This window comes from Nyctibius grandis, chromosome 6 (assembly GCF_013368605.1).
Source record: "Nyctibius grandis isolate bNycGra1 chromosome 6, bNycGra1.pri, whole genome shotgun sequence".
Lineage (NCBI taxonomy): Eukaryota > Metazoa > Chordata > Aves > Nyctibiiformes > Nyctibiidae > Nyctibius > Nyctibius grandis.
Window position 1 is genome coordinate 27007651 of NC_090663.1, and position 21907 is coordinate 27029557.

The 21907-nt window shown below is 40.5% G+C and overlaps 1 protein-coding gene across 10 annotated transcripts in view; it reads left to right on the top strand.

Annotated features, from left to right (window-relative positions):
* Positions 1-2631: 2631 nt before the first annotated feature.
* The window catches only part of KLHL5 (kelch like family member 5), a 72498-nt gene continuing 53222 nt past the window's right edge, over positions 2632-21907 (top strand). For 3 of the 10 annotated variants that reach the window (XM_068403239.1, XM_068403244.1, XM_068403245.1), the window contains exons 1-4: positions 2632-2851; positions 5590-5682; positions 13933-13999; positions 14205-14379. The gene's annotated coding sequence lies outside the window, so the exon portion shown is untranslated. Of the gene's footprint in view, positions 2852-3205; positions 3301-5589; positions 5683-13932; positions 14000-14204; positions 14433-21907 lie in introns of those variants that run through there. The other 7 variants (XM_068403243.1, XM_068403242.1, XM_068403247.1 and 4 more) reach the window with 4 other exon arrangements.

The window sequence follows — 21907 nt, forward strand, 5'->3', positions numbered from 1 at the left end:
GCATAGAAACTATTTTATTTATTTGGGGTAGTTTTGTTTTAGGAACATCAGCCCCTAATGGCCACTTTCCTATACCTTCTAAACAGTAATTGAATCATCTTTGTGAAGGAATTTTGTTCTCATTTAGCCAAGAAGTTTTTTAAAAAATGAGTCAGACCCTCATTATAAAAATGAGTCAGAACCGTGTGAGTCAGATATGGAGATTTTATTGTTTTATTTATATACATATGTGTTGGGGCCAGGGGGAAGATAATTTTATGTAATACAGAATCTTTAAGACTTTAATAGACTATTAATTTGATCATTACAACTTTAAGTTTCTGATCTGGCAAGTAAATGATTTACTAAATACAATGAACTGAGCGTGAGATGTTCATATTATCATTGCTGCTGTATTCTTAAAAGACAACAGATGTGTTGCCAATCTGTAGAGTGTCTTCAGTGTGTATGTTACTATCCTTTACCCCAAAAGAAGGCTGCATAGAGCCATTACCATTCCCATACATTGTAGTCACAATTTTTCAGCTAAGCTTTCCAATTAAAAAAATGAAGTCTTTCATTCTGACAATCACCATGCATGATATTCCATAAGTTCTTCTTACAGATAAGACTGCAAAGAACATTTCTGAAAAGTTCCGAATAAAAGTAGTCTGAATAAGGTATATGTAGAAACAAACAATTTGACTCAAATATAGGGTATATACAGTATGAAGGATTTAGTTACTTCAGAAAGCTCTCTTCTGATACAGTATTTTTCCCACAACCCATTAAATATTGAGTACTACCAAAATGAAGCAATGCTGTTGAAGTTAAAATAAGAAAAGTCCTACAAACCTGAAATGCCCTTCTTCTCATCTAGTTATATCAGAAGATGAGTAAGCCAGGTGGAAGCAAATACAGTATTCAATCTATAGAACGACTCTTAATGGAGCTGTAGTGAATATAAATTTGTTAATATGATATTTTATTGTAGCACTTTTATGAAATGAAAGCAACAAAACCAAAGCAAGATGAACTTATTTTTTTGGCAGTATGGTACAACGAAAGTACTAAGGATACAAAAAATCATAGGTATGAATTTAAAAAGTAAAATACACCCACTGCACAATTTATATTTGTCATTTGTTAGCAAATTAGCTCTTCTTTGTGAGAGACTGCATTGCCCCTTAAGTATCTTCCATTATCAGTTATTTATATTTTCCTGTTTTCAAGGTTGCATGGTCTTCACCCATCCTTTCTGCCCAGAAGGAATGGAGAAAATACTGGAAAATACCAGGAGGACTTTGTCAAGTAATATGTGTATCTATCCCTTTCTGATACATTCAGACTTCCATCGTTGTTGGTAGTGCCCAAGGTCAGAACAGCAATTGCCCTACAGAATCACACCCAAGTTCAGCCTGATACAGTAACAGCCGGTGGAATATGTTGCATTTCAGATTCTACAGAAGAAGGTTTCCAAGAACTCTGCAGTAAGCAGGCGGGGAATAATTATTTTAGGGCTATCATGATGGCACATTTTAGTTTAGTTTCTGAGTTCAGGAGGCCCATGTATGATCTGTCCACACATCCCAGGGACACCCTAAGCTTTAGACACTATTACCCTTAGCAGTTGTGTGTGTGTAAACTAGCTGAATCATGTGCGTGGGTATGGCCTGACCCGCCCCAAATGAAGTGAAAAACAGTTTTCCGTCTTGGGGGCGTGCTTCCCTCCACCTAGCTAATAATTTTTACACAGCTGGAACAATTAGTACCTTTGAAGACCCTATCCTTTGGTCAAATTTAGTTAAAATTGGCTAAATTGTTTAAAGTCAGCCAGGGTAAGAACCGGCAGACAGACAAAGCACGCAGCCACGTAGGCCACATTTCCTTACAGAATTAGGCAAAGAAAGCACGATATACCTCATTACTGCAACAAATTGATACCACCACGCTTAACAATGATCTCGCACGCCCTTAAATCAAGTTTTATCAGTTGGAGGCACATCTGACTGTCACACAGTCTATTAATTTGGAAAATTATTCTGCCTTTGGATGGCAGAGGTCACCAGTAAGGCATTGCATAACAAGGCCGTCAAAGGCTGGAGCGTGTTTGCCTATTAGACGGTGAGTAAGGGCTGCCTCAGCACCACACGGCGCCAGGGGTCTGAGAGGAGGTTAATGGTTGCGTTGTGTGTCACTGCCGGTTTATTTCACTTAAACGGGGGAGGGGGAAGTTACGGAACTGCTTAGCTTTGTGGTTTTAGAAGAGAGGCAAGGGTACTCAGTGACAGGAGGGGGCCTTTTATAGGGTTAAGCAAGAGAGACGGCGCAAAAGGGGAACCAGCCTGCCCCGCTGGGAAGGGGAGGACAGCGCGGGCGGCACCGCCCCCTGGGGCAACCAGCCACGGCCACGCCACGCCCTGCCACGCGACGCGCGGCGACGCGCTCCCCCTGCCCTTGGGCTCGCGGAAGCTGGCGGTTGGCTGGCGGCGGCGCGCGCCTCCCGCCCTGGGGCAGGAGGCGGGGCCGGCGGCTTGGCGGGGTGGGGGCGTGGCGCGGCGCCCCGCCCCTGGCTCCTCTTGCCCCGCCCCGCCCCGCCCCTCCCCCCGCGTGCGCGGCCGGCCCTGGGGCCGGAGCCGCCCGAACGCGCAGGGGAGGGGCCGGGAGCGGGGCCCTTGGGGACCCGTTAGCGCCAGCGAGGGCTCCCCCAGTGCCCGCGGCCTTGCCCCGGCAGAGCGGGAGCGCTGGCTGCCGCCGGGGCAGAGGGGGAGGGGAGGGGAGGGAAGGGGAGGGGGGGGTGCCGGGGCCTCCCTTGCGATTTTTTTCTTTCCCCGCCCCCTCCCACCCTCGCCCCCTTCCCGGACCTTGAGAGGTGAGAAGGGCGGTCGGGGCTCGGCAGCGAGAGGAGGGGGTCTGGGGCTGCCGGGAGGGGGAGGAGAAAGCGAGGAGGAAGGCTAGGGCTAGCGAGGGGCGGGCGTCCGCCCTCCCTCCCCTCAGCCGGGCCCTCGCCTGCCTGCCGGCTGCGGAGAGCGGCTGGCGGCTGCCGCCCGGAGGAGGCTCCCCGGGGGGGTGGGGGGTAACGGTCCCCGGGCTGAGCGCGGGCTGGGGTGGGAGGGTGTCGGCACCCGAGCGGGGGGTGACGGCCTGATGCGGGCCGGGGGGGCTGTGGTACGGGGGAGGACCGGCTGTGGTACGGGGCAGGACGGCCGAGGCGCAGGGAGGCGCGGGGGTCCGTGTCCCGCCGGGCGGGGCAGCCCCCGGGGCTGACTCAATTCGGAGCGAAGACCCGGTAAAAGTGCACTTAACACTCTGGGCTTTCAGGTATTTGCCCATTTGTCTCTTAACCTTCACGATCGTAGTATGAAATAGTGAAAAAATAATTTTTTTTTTTTTTGGAGACCGGTCGAGCAGAGCAGCGACTGCCAAATCGCTGAAAGGGGGAGTGGTGGCGGCACGCGGGAAAAAAGACAAAGTATAAATGTTGAACATCAAACGACTGCTGTTTGTATATATTATTGGTTCATGTTTTAAAGCCTTTTTGTGGCTTTCGGCTTTGAGCTCGCACTCGTTTAGCTGTGTGAACAATGATGCAGCTTAGCAGCCCAGCTGAAGTCAAGCCATCTCTGGCTTATTATCAGGGTGTTCTGAGCAGTAAGGTCAAGTCTTAGCCAGTAATGTCAGAAGAGTAAAAAAGGGAGGCTTGGGCTTGTTGGTTTCTTTTACTTAAAAGTTAATTATGAAATTATATAAGCTAAACTCCAAAGACAGTCTTATTTTCAAATGAAAATTATCACTCGAGTCTTCTTACTAGCATGAATAGGCATAAATATTTGAACTCATGGTTGTGTCAGGGTAGCTTTTGTATCTAGACAAACTCTATGTATTGTGGGGATGGATCCTTTTCAAAAACAGGTCACAAGATAAAAGCGCCATGTTCTTGAACTTCATGGGTGCATTCCTGATAAGAGGAGATTGTGTTCCCACCTTATGTTTTTCCTGTTTTCCACTTGCTGAACAATGCTAAGGAGCATAAAACAGAATAGAACCAAAATAATAATAATAACAACCCTAATCTGAGTCAGATAGTGTTTTCCTCTGCCATATGTCAGCTTTATTGAACCATCCCTCAAGTGTGTCCTCCGGATGGGCAGGTCCACTACCAAAGCCAGCATGTTTACTCCATGGCAGTAGATTTTAACACATTGTGTTTCACAGAAATGCAATGACTACAAATTTAAAATAGAAAAGAATTTGAGTGAAGAGGAAAAAATCTTCCATTATACTATTATGGTCAAAGAGTAATTGCAAACTGTCACTAACAATGTGACAATTCATATTGATGAACTTGTTCCAACTCTGGACTTTTGTATCACCAGTGTGTTTAAAAAGGTTGTTCTTTGGTTGTGTTGATGTCTTGTGTTTTTGTTGATGTAAGTCAGTGTTTCATGATGGGGTAAAGAAGATTACCTGATCAGACATAACATGACCCAATAATGAAAGTTTCCACAACTCTTAAGAAATTACAGCATGATTTTACATTTCCCTTACAAAAAACTCCTACAATGCAGAAGTTTGCCTCCTCCTCTATCAATTAAATTGCCTTTTATTAAAGCAATCCTACCAAGTAGAAGAATGCATTAATTACAAACCTAACTATCCACTGCTTGCTTTTTTTCATAAGAACAAAATCTTTCATTCAAAATTACCAACAAAGCAACTGCTGACCACAAATACATGTATTAATTGGCTGTATGGCCTTAAAAAACAATCATATGGGAGAGACGAGGTTATGTGCTCCAGATGCAAGAATGAGGTGGTATTACTGTTCAGATAGCTAGAAGGTTCTTGCAGCTAGTCAAAAAGATCAGACTATGAGAGGTCAAATATTAGGTATCACATTATGCCTGCAGATGTGCTACATTTTCTTTCACTTTTAAAGTGCATATAGTCAGTTTGTTTGGTGCCAAGCCAAAAATAGGCATGTACTATTCTAGGTTTTTTGAGTAGAGGTCTTACATTGGCTGGAAAATTTTTAGTGGCCTTGGAAATAGGAAAGGGTTAAGAACCACTGTGACAGTAAGTGTGAATTTTTTATAGAGCTGCTCCATTTATTGAAGCATGTGTAGTGGTGGTACTTGGCTTTATTCACCAATACAGTCAATGTTGCTCTTTGGCAACAGTGTTTGGTTAAATGCTTCATGTGGCACAGCAATCCTTCACTACTCTTCCCTTCACAGAATTACAGCTAGCCAAAGACAGGGGTGAAAATGCCCTAAGGTTATTAAAAAAAAAAAAAAAAAAAGAGGACACTGTTTTGTAACCCAGTGTTTCTTGAGAGTTTCTGTATTCAAATTTCATATTAATTTCCCCTCTTTCTTTGGAGTCTTTGTTGATATGTATGTAACTTGAAGTTGTGGGAGGAACTAAGGTGGCAGTTGTGCAGTGACACGCTTTTGTCGCCTTCCTCTCAGAAAGTTTAGGCATCACAGGACAAATGGAAGGAAGTTCTATCTGGATAGTGTAGGCAATCTGCTTTCAAGATTATTTCTTTTTCTTTTTCTCCCAGTGGCTGGTTCTTATTTGTTTGCACTCTTATTTTGCTGCCTCTAGATTTTTTTTCTGCTACCTCAAATTTTTGGAAAGAGGAGGACAAACGGAACTACATGATTCTTTGAACACCTAGAGATCATTCCAGTGGTACAGGTAATTGTCATATTTACTCAATTCTAACAGTAAGTTATGCTACAAGGAACGTGATTTTAGCCCACAAAGGTACTGGGTCTTCCTTACACCTAAATTTTAATCTTTTTTGTGTTACACATCTTTTGAGGGCTTCCTTCTGGTGAGCGTACACAAGCAGGAATTGACTTTGCTTTTATGAACTTCACATCCTAGTGTTTGAACATCACTTCTGCTCTTTATCAAAGCATGCTTTATAGAAGACTGTCAGTATTACTATAAAGTTCAATTTTAATCTTTTCAAAATGCATGACAAATCTGGCTTGGAATCTTTTAATCATTGTAGGAAAACGAGGAAAAGTTGATACTGAATCTGTAAGAGAAAATACTGCTTTAGAGAAATGCTTATGAATAGAGGCCAACCAACTGCACAGTCAAACCTCATTACTTCAGTAACACTGACTGGCTTTCACTGTCTTTCATTTTATTAGCAGGAAAGTCGTAAGACTGTTCTAAGCTAAAGTAATTTTCAAAGGGAATAGCTTTGACATTTACACAAAGCAAAGGGATGAAAGAATGTTGAAAACTTGAATACATGCAAGAACAGAGCTTTATCTGAACTCTCTGTAAAGTAAAATACTGCTGAAAAAATAGTGGTGAGGGTGAGAAAAGCAGTCCAGTTAATTTAGGAATACTGGTCTTTCCTAAAATGAAAAAATCTGCTTTCTTGACTGTGAGATCTCTCTGCTTTGGGAATGTTGATAAAGAAACTTACTCCTTTATTGTCTAGGATTTATTCATGTCATGATACAAATACAGAAGAGAGATGGCCTTTCTCACTGTTTGTGTCATCATCTGTCACATCACTGCAATTTACCATATACATAACATTTTTAACAGTAGATGCTTTGATCTGTTATGTATTTTTCTACCTCTCTGGTTCTTGATAAACTTTTTGGCATAGTATATTGTATTATTAATTGTATTTTGGGGGGCTATAACCTTTGACTAGCTTTCCAGAAGCAAGCATTCTAGAGGAATGTTGCAGTTCTACATACTGGAATAACAGGAAGTCTGTTTCCAAGAAATTTAGCCCAGAGTGATAGCTGAGCACCAGCTGCAGGGTCCTTCATGGCTATCTGCTGAGACAGTTCTAGCCTAGAAGTACACAACTCTTGAGACATAATTTTCATTAAAGCTGATGACAAAGTACTTGAGAATTCTGGGTGTAGTTATTGCAAGGTCTTGCTTTTCTTTGGGCATCTTCTGTGCACAGCCATCACACTCGTGAGCTGAGAATCATGAGTTTGGGAAGCTTAGAGTTCAAGTCCATCGCCATCCTCTCATTTCTTTGTATTGCTCCTTATTAAACTGTTGGGAGAAACTTCAGTAGTCTCATTTTCTTTTATATAGATTAATTATAAATTTCTTTCATATTTCAAATAGTCACTTCTCCTCCCATTGGTGCACCAAAAAAAGCTAGTGTGTTTTTAGTTAGTATAGTGAGTATTTGGGCTAAACGAAATTCATCCTTATAAGCTGCTTATGCTTAGAAACATATCAAAATAGCACTTTAGTGTTCCTATTTCTCTGGTACCAAAGAAGAAAATGCTTGTAAGACACCTAAAGAGCTTGTTCCAAGCTTATGGTTGGCAAAGTGGTCCAGACTTCAGCAAATAATCGGCAGTCAAACCACTGGCAGTAGCTATGGTAATCATCAGTATCAACAATAGGAGAGTATTTGGTGTTATATTAGTCTACTGTGCATTTTCCTTCAGTGCAGGCTTACATAACACCAAAACAAGAACCTGTTTCTCGCTCTGCATTGCTCTCATCAATACCAAATATTTTAGTATTGCAGAGCAGAATGATGCTTTTGGTACCTGATGCTGCAAACTTAATGCCCAGATGGAGGTTGGCACTTAGGCACTTGCCTAAGCTTGATGTCTTCCTCTATGTTTACTCAGGTCTGATAAATTAAAAGCATAGGGTTATAAAGAATATAAGAATGAAACTCAAACAAGTGTCAGTCGGTCTTCCTTCAGGTGCCTTGAGATTCAGCTTTGTCTACAAAGATATTGACACTGTTTTATTTATCCGCTCACTTGTCTGTTTAGAAGCCTTTCCCAGACAACCTCTTAACCCAACAGCAATGATAATCAGAAAATGATTATCATTGAGTCACATACACATGGCATCAAGCAATTGGGAAAACCAGTCCTTCTTGGCTGCCATATTTTCTGGGAAATAATAGGCTGTATTTAATTTTTGCTCATAAAGGATTGACCTCTAGTCAGGTTTTTCCCTTTTCCTTTTTTTTCTCTTTCTCCATTTCTTTCCCTCCTCAGTCAATATATATCCTTTTTGGTATCTTCCACTATAGATGACATCAACACATTTCTGAGCTTTAAAAATTATTAGAACTGCTAAGGTTCCCCAGAAATTACTTTGAGAATTACTTTGTTTTCATTATTTTGCAGTAGTACAAAATGTGGTAGCTCCACTTACCAAAATAGCCAATCTCTTCCAGACAGTCAGAATTTTTCGACTTGGCCTGCACCTTTTTCTCTAGTGGTCATGGAAGTTAAAAAGAATTTGCCCAAAATGTACTCCAAAGAGAAGGAACTGAAAAGGTGGATCGCTATGGGAGAAATCCTTATTCCCGTCTTACTGGAAGGTAGAATGACTAATTATCAAGCAGGGCTGCTGATTAATAATTATGTCTTATGGACTATGCTGGCATTTTTCCAGAGGACAAATTTCTGTAAAGTTGAGAGGGGTATTGATTTCAATCTGTTCAGAGGAATACTTTGCCAGTTAATTACCTCTTCTGGCAATTCTAAGTGCAACTGATGTTAAAAATCCTGATGTCTTCCATAATAACAGGATACACTTTGAAGAAGAATTTTTGGTTAATATCTTAGATTCTTCCAATGGCATCCATGAGATTTTCAGAATTAATGTAAAACTGTTTATAAAGTTGTACAAGATATTTTTGTAAAACAGTGAAATTTAAGGTAGAGCACTGGCTTCATCTCTTCTAAAATGTATCTGGATAGACTTGTCCCACTGCCTTAGCGATACTTTTGTCAAAATAGTCAATACGCATTATATTGACTCTATTGAAAAGAATTTAGCTTGATTTAAAACTTAGTAAGAATTTAACCCACTTACTTAAAATTTGCAATGCTTTCCAATTCAAGAAATTCCCACTTAAATCAACATTCCACTTTTATTTTGTGAAAACTCCTATGGCCCTGTATTACACATTCAGTTGGGGGAGGTGTGTCTTGAAAGAGGGTATCAATTGTTCTGGGCATCTTTTTAGATATAGAATATAAGTGGTTTCCTACTTAAGGGATAAATACCTTTTTAATTTTGAGAAATGTCACCCCTTACCATTTCAAAAAGCCACAGCTTGCCCAAGTGTTTTGCATAATTACAGTCTTTTAAGCCTTTGAAAAACATCTTGAAAATGTAAGGTGTTTCTCATGCCAACACTTACTGGATTTTATACGGGGCAGAGGAGGAGCAGAATGTGTCTTACCTAAAAAGTATGAAAGCTTAAGTGACTTAACAAGAGTGCTATGGGCAACTTCATGTTTTCAGACCTGTTTCTGATAGTCTTTCCTTAATTATTTCCTGTGGGTTGCAATTGAAGACTTTTTGTTCAGCTAGATAGGCTTTCTGTCTTCAACAATAAAGCAATTCTCACCTTGGCAAAGCATTACACCAGTAGCGTTGGAAAGGACAACATAAATGAAAAATTAATTCATTTTGTGAAATGCTGGGTAGTATGAGGCCAGGACCGTGATTATTTCTTTCATCACTCTTTGTTTTGTGATTACAGTATTCTGTGTTGGTTAAAAAGAAATCCCTCCCCTCCTGTTTCAGTTCTGATTAGAACTTAAACCTGTAAGAAGAGAGGCTCTGGAGGAAACACTTTCTTTACTAACTAGTATCTGAGGTACAACTTTCTTCTGAAATGCCATATTAATAGCAATTACCAAAAAAGAAAAGGGAAAAAAAAAACCCAATCTTTTGAAAAGCTAAACACAAATCATAAAAAATAGTTCAACTTTGCAGTTGTAAGTTTTCAGTTGAGTGAAATGTTTCTGTTTTTAAACTATTTCTGCTCTGTCTGCTTCCTACTAGTTTTCCTGAAGTTCTCTCTTTACATCTTTTTTTAATAAGTTTAATTAATAGGCAATATATTTTAAAAGCTGGATTTAGATGTAGCAGAATGTATTTCCTGTTCTTCCATGTTTCACACAATTTTTCCAGAAGAAGTGAGAGGTTGTGGTAGTATGGTCTGCTTGTGGTTTTGTAAGCCTTGCATGCCCAGTGTTGATTATTGGTGGCCATATTCTCAACTGCAGTGTCATGGTTTAACCCCAGCCAGCAACTAAGCCCCACCCAGCCGCTCACTCACTCTCCTCTGGTGGGATGGGGGTGAGAATCGGAAAGATAAAGGTGAGAAAACTCGTGCGTTGAGATAAAGTCAGTTTAATAGGTAAAGCAAAAGCCACACACATTCCCTGCTTCCCATCGGCAGGCAGGTGTTCAGCCATCTCCAGGAAAGCAGGGTTCCGTCACGCCTAATGGTTACTTGGGAAGACAAACACCATCATGCCGAATGTTCCCCCCCTTCCTTCTTCCCCCAGCTTTATATGCTGACCATGACACCATATGGTATGGAATATCCCTTTGGTCAGTTGGGGTCAGCTGTCCTGGCTGTGTCCCCTCCTAACTTGTTGTGCACACCTCTACATTATCAACACTGTATCCAGCACAAATCCAGAACACAGCCCCATACTAGCTACTATGGAGAAAATTAACTATCCCAGCCAAAACCAGCACACGCAGGAATGTTTACACCTAACATTTTTAATATTGACTTTGAATAGGAAGATCTTGCAGCCTATTGAACTACAAGCAGTTTCACTTTCTAAGAACTCCTTTTTTTTCTGGCACTTTTGAATCCATTTTCTGTATACATTGTTCATAAAAGGTAAAGAGCAACGAAGAAAGAGAAAAGAAAAACCTGTGGTCAGGTCTTTATACCATCCTGCTCTCAAAAATTTATTTCAAAGTATGCTAAGCTATGGTGCAATCATAGCTATTCAGAACCAAAAAAAAAGAAGAGAACTACATTATCTCAAACCTCTTTTAGGTTATTTTTAAAATTCTGGTGTTTTTTCTGACGTATCTTCCATCTCTTCCACCTCCTCTCCTTTCTCCAATATGTTGTGAAGCTGTAAGAGGAAATACTGATAACATTTTGATATGGGCTGTATAGGCAAGATGATGATGATGATGATATAATCTGTCTAGTACAGATTTCAGTTGATTTTGGTGGAAATAGAATCACAGAATCATTTTGGTTGGAAAGGACCTTTAAGATCATTGAGTCCAACCATTAACCTAACACAACCATTAAACTTACACTACCAAGTCCACCACTAAACCACATCCCTAAGCACCACATCTACTTGTCTTTTAAAAACCTCCAGGGATGGTGACTCCACCACTTCCCTGGGCAGCCTGTTCCACTGCTTGATAACCCTTTCGGTGAAGAATAGTATCATTCATTATTAAAAAAAAAAAATGCACACCAGCTTACACTTACTGTAGCCTCTATTTCAGAGCCAATGGAACTTGTCAAAATCAAGGTATACCCATAGAACAGATGAAATATTCACAGCATGTGGCTATGTAATATGGTACATATTCATAGTGTACAATAAGACAAGAATCAAGTCCAGAGAGGTTTACTAACCTGAACTGTAAAAAATACAAATAGTAATATGGCTGAATTACCAAATTAATTAAATGTTTACAAGTAGTGTGTATGTGGTGAGGAGATAGGAGAAGCTCACAGGAAGATGAGGTTTTTGTCAGTGGTTTTGGTGATTGGATTGTTTGCAAGCAAGTTCTCACTTGTTACCAGAGTAGATGTTTTATGTTGACTTTTGCACAAATAAGCTATTAGCCTGACAGTTGGCTTTCAGATAAATAAAGCATTCTACATTGATTATTCATTATATTCATATGCATTTCTTTGGTAGATATTCTAAAATATATTCTAATACTCTAAAAAGAGGTACTTTTGAATATTAAGTGATCACTTGGTCCTTGCCAGAGATGAAATCAAAGTTTAAATCTTGCTCTTTTACATGCAGTAAGAGAAATGGTATTTTGGATGTAAATGTAATCGCAAGCTTGTGCATTCAAACTATAATTAAAACATTAAGGAAGTAGAGCATTTAATGATATTATCATAACTAGATAAGGCTTGTCAAGCTCTTCACCAAGAACCATAGCATTTTAAGCTTGGAAGTATTTTCCAAGTAAATAAAAGTAATTAACTGAAATTAATCTGTGAGTTTATAAACACATGGGGAGATCAAGTGATAAGTAATAGAACTTCACTCTTTTGTACCTCCCGTCACTTCTTGATAGATATTTTTTTCATTAACAAATACAAATTGCGCCTTTGCATAAGAAATTGACTGACATTTTGACCAAAAAACAATTGTACTTAAAACAGATTAAGTGATAGTTTCAGTAAATATTCAAACGTTACTGTTTGAAAACTTACAAGCTCAATGAATTAGAGATACTTTTTATAAATACTGAAAGCTAAATTAAGAATTCTTAGAACTTTGAGCTAATGGAGAGGATAGATGGGCAAATGATTGCAGACCATCTAAATCTGATGAGTTCTACATGCAGTAGTACAGTATGCTCGTTTTGTATTTCCCTTAAGATTTAGCCAGAGTTGATAGGAGAAAAAGAAAAAAACACTGAGTAAGCAAATAATGAAATTTTTTTCTCAATTATGCTTTCTCATTCTGACAGTTTAGCCATCTGGGTTCAAGAGTTTTCTCTTTTTTGAGCATGCTGCTTCAGTAGTGGCCCCTGGGAGCGCCAGCAGTTTGGATTAGTATCCTGTGTTCCTTCTGACAGTTTGTTAGTATTGCTGTTGTCTACTCACTCTCTGTGCAGAACAGGAAACATTTTAGGATTCCTGTAAAAACAGGGGTGAGGCAGCTAAGATGGGGATCAGTATGCCTCTTAGGACAGCTGAACAGTACTTTAATGATTTAAAGGTTTAATAGGTGGTCTAGATTTCTACCATTGTTGCCTTCTTTCTCAAGGTTATGTCAGTTTTACGCAATTGTGGGAAGGTAGGAGCTCATAGTTGCGTTTGAACAATCAAATATTGTGATGATTTCTGTTCTACTTTGTTTCTGAATCCTGGGCTTTGGTGATACATAGCTACTCAAGCTAAGGCAGTTGTGCATACTCAGAAGCAAAAGGTAGGCAGCTTGTGAGTCTGTAAGTTCCCCAGACAAGCTGGCTTTATGTCTTTAAGTTTATCAGTTCCTCCCTAATAACACTGCTGTCTACTTGCCAATTTCAGTCAAACTCTGCCAGAATGGAGGCCTTATTGTGTTTAAATTTCTGAAAGGTTTTGAAAATATGAGTAGGTAGGTAAGGCCAAATAACTAATACTACTTGACCTGCCAGCTGATGAGCCCATCTGCTTCTGGGTCTGAATACGACAAAGGATTTGCTTGTCCTGTCTGTCCTGGTACTTAGTAGGTAGGGATATGCATGCATGTGGGTGTGGGAGACTGTGTGAGATGAAGCATGCAGGAGAACTGGAGTTATTGTTAGAAGAGCTTGTAAAATAAATAATAGTGGGGAACCTGAGATTACTTCTGCATGAAACTGCAGAGACAGAATGGAGAACCTAAGAAACCAGTTTTCTGACTATATTTAGGAATACATAGTGACTTGATACATAGTTTAATCTGAGATTTAATAGTATCCAAATACAGAATTAAAGGATATTTTTCCTTACGTGCCTCAGATACATATTATTTTAAGCAACATTGACCCAAGGCAGAGGGCTAGTTTTGTTTTAGGGTGAAGGGGATAATTAAATGAACTGTGATTTGTTCTGCATGTTTTTTTCCTAATAATACTTCCTCGAGCCAAATCCCTGGTAAAATCAATGGAAGCCTTTAATTAATGTCTCTAATTTAATCATGTTGCTTTTACAACTTTGTGAAGCTTATTGTAACATGAAAAACCTATTGTCACGATACGATGCTTGTAATTAAAGCAAGTAATACAAGGCATTTTATTGTGTATTTATAAACAAATATATGTATGATCCATATAAACATCTCTGGGACTATTTGATTATGAATACTGCTCTCTGATATTGATCTCTCATTTCAATGCTTTATTTTGGATTTACAGTTACTGCTGTAAATGTCACTTGTTACGAAGAAATAAGATGAAAGAGTTGAGTTTTCTACTCTACAAGGTAATACTTTCTGGTAACATATATCTGTCAGCTACTAGTGTTTTTAATTATAAACAGGATTTTTAGTAGTGGTTGGTGATGATTCATCTCACGAGTCCTTAATTGGAATATGAACACTTAAATGCTCTTTTAAAAAATCTTTACTATAATGCACATATTTTGTAAGAAATTAAAATAATTTCTTTGTGTGGCATTTCTTTCGTAGCCATTGCTTCATCTGTGTTCAAGGAACTGTATTAGGAGCAATCATCACTGGCAAGCTGAACTGGAAAGATGCTATTCTGTACTGTACTGTTGTGTTAAAGTAAATCATACATACTTAGAGTTGGCATAGAAAATCTTAATACCATACTGGAGGAGGGAGAACGTGTGCACCTACAGTATCCTTTTGATAATGTTCTAACAAACTGCTTCTGAAGTATTTCTTTAAAAAGTAAGGCACTTCATTACTTTTGTTTATATGTATAAAAGATGAAAGAAATATTTCATTTAGCAGGGGGATGAGAATAACCTGTTACAGAGCAACTTTTCCACTCCATGGCGTGGAACTGATGCATTGAATTCCTCACCTTCTGTACATCTAGTTACCGTGCTTGGCAGTCATCTTCTGTACTTGTAAGGATCATAACCGCAAACTGGCAGTAGATCAAAATGTTTTCTTTTTTATCTGTCTAACCTTGAGCTTACCAAAATGGTTTATTTTTCTCCAGCTGTTACTTCTAAGGCTCTAATGGCATAAAGGCACTTAATTGATGTGAGTGCACAAATAGAACTAGGATGCTCATTTGACAGGTTATGTTGATTTCATATTACTTGTATGATAAACGCAAATTGTTATTAATTAAAAGAATTCTTTACTTGTCACAGCAGTCATTCCTGTAAAGTCAGTTTAAGGAAGGGACGTAAGTCCATGGAATAAGTAGATGACAGTCAACTAGGTACTTGGTTTCTCTTTTGCTGCCTTACAAACAGATCAGTATTTCACAGAATCACAGAATGGTTGAGTTTGGAAGGGACCTCTGGAGGTCATCTGGTCAAGCAGGGTCACCAAAAGCAGGTTGCCTAGGACCATGTCCAGACAGCTTTTGGATATTTCCAAGGGTGTAGACTCCACAACCTTCCTGGGCAACCTGTATTCAGTCATCCTCACAGTGAAAAAGTGTTTCCTTGTGTGTAGGTGGAACCTCTTGTGTTTTACTCGTTGCCTGTTGTCTCTTATCCTATCACTGGATGCCCCTGAAAAGAGCCTGTCTCTGTCTTCTTTGCACCTTCGGATATTGATGAGACCCTTGTGAGTCTTCTCTAGGCTAAATAGTTGCAGCTAGCTCAGACTTCCCTCATATGAGAGATGCTCCAGGCCCTTCATCATTTTAGCGTCCCTTTTCTGGTCTCTCTTCAGTATGTCCATATCTTTCTTGTACTGAGGAGCCCAGAACTGGACACAGTACTGCAGGTGTGGCCTCACCAGTGCTGCATAGACAGGAAGGATCACCTCCCTCAACTTGCTGGCAACAATCCTCCTAATGCAGCCCAGGATACCATTAGCCGCCTTTGCTGCAAGGGCAGATTGGTGGCCTATGTTCAACTTGGCAACCACCAGGTCCTTTTCCGCAAAGCTGCTTTTCAGGTGGGTGTCCCACAACATATACTGGTGCATGGGGTTGTTCCTCCCCAGGTGCAGGATTTTGCACTTCCCTTTGTTGAACTTCATGAAATTCTGAAAGCCAATCTTGCTAGTAAAGGCAGAGTCAGAGGGCATTCAGTACCTCAGCCTTTTCCATGTCCTGTGTCACCAGGACCCCGCCCCCTTCAGCAGGAGGCCCACATTTTCCCTAGTTTTCCTTTTGTCACCTGTGTTCCTATAGAAGTCCTTTGTGTTGCCTTTGATATCCCTTGTGAGATTCAGCTCCAGGTGGGCATACAGTGGTAGAATTCTTTATATTGCAGGGATTTCTATGAGAAGTTCTGTTTCACGTCTGTGATGTTATACACAGTTGGGTTCCTAAAATGTCATAAGTGCACGTCTTGTGTAAATGTAACATTAATTCATAAAACTAAATAAAAGACCTGTTTTGCATATTAATGAGACATTACTATGGTTCTCATAAACATTGATTTTTTTACTTATAAGCATTGACATGATTCTTATATGCATTCTGCCTTTTAGTATGATGATTGTTGGTTTTATCCTTTGATCATTTGTGTTGCCTTTCTGTGAACCCTGTATTCTGCAACACTATTTTTGAGTTGCAATGATCAATTGCACACCAGGAATTCCAAATAAGGTAACACCATTTGTTTTATAAATCATAGAATCATAGAATGGTTTGGGTTGGAAGAGACCTTAAAGATCATCTAGTTCCAACCCCCCTGTCATGGGCAGGGACACCTTCCACTAGACCAGGTTGCTCAAAGCCCCATCCAACCTGGCTTTGTAATAAAATATGATATCCTCATATATTATCCCTTATGCAACTGAAAGTCTCAATTGGGGGGTTAGGAGGGTGTTAACTGGAGCTGCTAATTAAACAGAGTTCCTCATTGAGAGAGAAATAATGAGTCTCTTGTGGTGTCTTTTGGTGTTAAATCATTCATTTAGAATGCTCAACTCTCTGTCTTGAAATACGTCGCTTCAGTAGCTGTAGCATTGCATAGCTTGACATTTAAATACAGTGTAAACTTTTTGCCCACAGACCTCTGTGTATTTCTCTTAGAAGTTTATGTAGTCTGGCATGGAGCACTATCTTGTATTACCTCATCACTTGCAAATCTCCTTTTTCACTGTTCTTTTACTGTGTTGTAATCTGGTAATTTTCTGTATGGGGCCCAATGTAGAACTGAGTACCTGTAATTTTTTACCAAACGAGCATCCAGTCTGCTGTTGACAATGTTGGTAGTGTTGTTCTTTACCCATTTTTCTGTGGGTTTTTGAGGAAAACTGAAGGCCTTGTGGTAAAATAAAGCTGCTGCTGTCTTGAAAAAATGTAAAAATACCTTCTTCAGTTTGTCTGCAGACTTGCCTGAAAAGGTGACTCTGTGTTTATATTATCTTGATAAAAGGAAACTACCTCCGTGTTATTTTGTTTGGATTTGCCGCAGTCCGTCCATCTGTGAAAGCCTTTTGTAGCTTTATTAGGCAATACCTTCCTAAACTGCTTCTAAAGAATGGCTTTACTTTCGGCAGGACTTTACCTGCAGAACAGTGGTTTTGTTACCACTCTTCTTTAACAGTGATATTTCTAGAGGAGATGATTTGTGCAGGAGTATTACTGACTCTAGACTGATGACTACCTTGTTTTCATTAGAATTGGTGGTATCAGTATTCCTGGAGTGTGTGAAGTGGGAACATTTGCTTGTCTTCATCTTTGTGTGGCTACTTGAGCCTTTTGTTACAGAAAACTGATTTTTGTCATTTGGGGGATTGGCCTTTCACAGTGTTGTCCATTTTCTATTATAAATGAGTTTTAACTGAGAAACCACAGCTGATCTGATGGACTCCGAGTGCAAACTTTTTGAGGGTGAGTAAACTTCAGGGGACTTACTGTGCTGTTTAGTCAGGAATAGCTCTGCATTACAGTTTTACTTATAGACGGTGCAGTTCCTGATAATGCTGGAGTATTACTTGGACAGACAAAAATGAATGTTAATGTTTTAATGTTAGAGAAATGTAAATGTGTTCGATCACAACTATTGTTCAGTGTGAACCAGTATGATGCTTGAGCTAAAAAAATCTAGGATCAGACAGTGTAGTCTTCTATTAAATATGGAAATCTTCCCCTGCCCCCCCCCCCCAGTAAAATAAACAGCAAACCAGGCTGTTGCTCTGTACGGATCTTTGCATGCTACTGTTAAGCTGAGTGCTCTAAAGTCAGTGTTTCTAAACATATGGCTTGCACCTCTCAAGGGAAACGTGCAATGCAAAGTGGCAGAAAGTTGTGCTGTAGTGCCAGTAGTTTGGCTGCAGCTCATTTCTGCCAGTCAGAACAATGAATTTAAGTACATACAGTCAGTCACTGAAGGGCGTTTTCCTCTTTTTCTCCTGGATGAACTATGCTGTTGCTGCTGTATGGGACTTTTCACATAACCGTGAACCAGAAGTGTTTGCACTTACAAAAATGTTTGGGATAGGAAGTGATCATAGTTTTTTAAAATCACAGAGCATGAACATAGCTATCTTCCTGAAGTCTTTGTGGAGCTATCTCTGTAACTTGGGGGCTGGAACACAGGAATAGGGAAGAAAAAAGAAAGTAAACATTTAACATTTCTTTTAACATAAGCATAGTTATAAGCAGAATTGGCAGTTTGGGGTTCTTCCAGAAGAAGTCGGGATAGAGGAGGAGTCTGTCTTGGTTGATGAGGGCTGGGTCAGGGACCAATTAAACAATCTGGACATCCATAAATCCATGGGCCCTGATGGGATGCACCCGCGGGTGCTGAGGGAGCTGGCAGAAGTCATTGCTAGGCCACTCTCCATCATCTTTGCTTAGTCGTGGGCAACGGGAGAGGTGCCTGAGGACTGGAGGAAAGCGAATGTCACTCCAGTCTTCAAAAAGGGCAGGAAGGAGGACCCGGGTAACTATAGACCGGTCAGCCTCACCTCCATCCCCGGAAAGGTGATGGAACAACTTGTCCTTGGTGCTGTCTCTAGGCACATCAAGGATAGGGGGATCATTAGGGGCACTCAGCATGGCTTCACCAAGGGGAAGTCATGCTTAACCAACTTGATAGCCTTTTATGAGGACATAACCCGGTGGGTAGATGATGGTAAAGCTGTGGATGTGGTCTATCTCGATTTCAGTAAAGCGTTTGACACGGTCTCCCACAGCATCCTCGCAGCTAAACTGAGGAAGTGTGGTCTGGATGATCGGGTAGTGAGGTGGATTGTGAACTGGCTGAAGGAAAGAAGCCAGAGAGTGGTGGTCAATGGGACAGAGTCCAGTTGGAGGCCTGTGTCTAGCGGAGTCCCTCAAGGGTCGGTTCTGGGACCAGTTCTATTCAATATATTCATTAATGACTTGGATGAGGGAATAGAGTGCACTGTCAGCAAGTTCGCTGATGACACAAAACTGGGAGGAGTGGCTGACACACGGGAAGGCTGCGCAGCCATTCAGAGAGACCTGGACAGGCTGGAGAGTTGGGCGGGGAGAAATTTAATGAACTATAACAAGGGCAAGTGTAGAGTCCTGCATCTGGGCAAGAACAACCCCATGTACCACTACAAGCTGGGAGCAGACCTGTTGGAGAGCAGCGTAGGGGAAAGTGACCTGGGGGTCCTAGTGGACAACAGGATGACCATGAGCTAACAATGTGCCCTTGTGGCCAAGAAGGCCAATGGCATCCTGGGGTGTATTAGAAGGGGTGTGGTTAGCAGGTCAAGAGAGGTTCTCCTCCCCCTCTTCTCTGCCCTGGTGAGGCCGCATCTGGAATATTGTGTCCAGTTCTGGGCCCCTCAGTTCAAGAAGGACAGGGAACTGCTAGAGAGAGTCCAGCGCAGAGCCACGAAGATGATTAAGGGGGTGGAACATCTCCCTTATGAGGAGAGGCTGAGGGAGCTGGGTCTCTTTAGCTTAGAGAAGAGGAGACTGAGGGGTGACCTCATTAATGTTTATAAATATGTAAAGGACAAGTGTCATGAGGATGGAGCCAGGCTCTTCTCAGTGACATCCACTGACAGGACAAGGGGCAATGGGTGCAAGCTGGAACACAGGAGGTTCCGCATAAATATGAGGAAAAACTTCTTTACGGTGAGGGTGACCGAACACTGGAACAGGCTGCCCAGAGAGGTTGTGGAGTCTCCTTCTCTGGAGACATTCAAAACCCGCCTGGACGCGTTCCTGTGTGATATGGTCTAGGCAATCCTGCTCTGGCAGGGGGATTGGACTAGATGATCTTTTGAGGTCCCTTCCAATCCCTAACATTCTGTGATTCTGTGATTCTGTTTGTCTAGAGCAGTTTTCTTTGAACAGTTATGTTAATGCCTCAAATTAGTGTTTTAAACTTTAAAATCCCTTTTCAAAAAGTGTTAAATTTTGAATGTTTTTTTAATGCTGTGAGTATGCATTTGATTAACTGATGAACATCTTACGGTCAGTGAACATTTCTTATGCTTTAGAATACATAACTAGGATCGCTAAACATTGGCAATAATATATTACTTTATCACATTTTCATGAGTCTAGTTATGTCTAAAATATATCTTTTTATATTTAATGCTTTTGATAAGCTGTATTTTTTCAAGAAACAACTTGCAGTCAAAACAAAAACTTTATCTAATTATTTTGACATTTTCATTCTTAATTGACACTTAAAAGGATCATTAATATCTTCTAAGGACTAGCCGAGCCTTTATACCCCTAGATCTTCAATTTAAAAATGGATAATTTTAAATCCATTTGACAGACTAAATACCTTGAAAATATTATATCGGAATTGCTCTGAAGTTGAGTGGTGATAGTTTTTTGAAGCTGAAACATAAAAGTGACAGGAAAAATGTTACCATGAAAACTGGTGTTGAGATTCAAATCTTAAAAGTGCCTCAAAAAAGTATTCCATAAACATATTTGTTTATTTGAAAATTTAACTGACTTCCTAGTGAAAAAGTCATAATGAATAAAAGTGCTTAGTGCTGCATTAAAAGAAGCGTGACCAGCAGGTCGAGGGAGGTGATTCTGCCCCTCTACTCCACTCTTGAGAGACCCCACCTGGAATACTGCATCCAGCTCTGGGGCTCCCAACATAAGAAGGACATGGAGCTGTTGGAGCGAGTCCAGAGGAGGGCCATGAAGATGATCAGAGGGCTGGAGAACCTCTCCTATGAAGACAGGCTGAGAGAGTTGGGGCTGTTCAGCCTGGAGAAGAGGAGGCTCTGAGGAGACCTTAGAGCAGCCTTCCAGTGCCTGAAGGGGCCTACAGGAAAGCTGGAGAGGGACTTGTTACAAGGGCAGGTAGTGGTAGGACGAGGGGGAATGGTTTTAAGCTGAAAGAGGGTAGATTTAGATGTGATATTAGGAAGAAATTCTTTCCTGTGAGGGTAGTGAGACACTGGAACAGGTGGCCCAGGGAAGTTGTGGCTGCCCCCTCCCTGGCAGTGTTCAAGGCCAGGTTGGATGGGGCTTTGAGCAACCTGGTCTAGTGGAAGATGTCCCTGCCCATTGCAGGAGGGTTGGAACTAGATGATCTTTAAGGTCCCTTCCAACCCAAACCATTCTATAACTCTATGACCCGATTAATTAAATAATAATTTTTGCATATTTCCCAGTGATGTACTTAATAATATTTAGAGTGCATCTTCCCTCAAAATATACAGTAGAAGTGTCTTATGAGTAAAAATGTCTAAATTTTAACTAGTTTTGCTGGATTGCAATCTTCCTTTAATACTTGTGTGAATAAACATATTATATATAATATCAAAGAATGTCAGTGTAGTAAAGTTTTTGGCTAGTAAAAAAAATTTTTATGTCTCTGTGGAGATAAACTGTTCTGAAGATCTTGAAAAGTGCAATTTATAAAGCTGTCATGCTGTGTTCTTGGTGTTACCTATTTGCACAATTGCAGATTTAACATATGGTATGCAGTTCAATGTTTTCCTTTTGTTCACATGGCAGAATCTGGGAAACTGTCCCCCACTGCTAACTGCAGGAAGTTATTACTTTGTGGAGCTGCTCGTACGAGAGAAGTTATGTACTTAAATGCTCAGGTGCTCCACTCTTAGGAATATCAATCCGATCAGTCAAAATCAGAGTTCTCAAAATTATCTTCACAGTAAGCTTACACAACCTTGTTAATGTGAACAGAATTATGTTCCCAAAGAGGACAGTGTACCTGTATTTAAGATGTTGTTATGATTCACCACAAAATAGAAAATGGTTATTCAGCTGCAACAGTGACAAAGATCAGAAAAAATCAGTA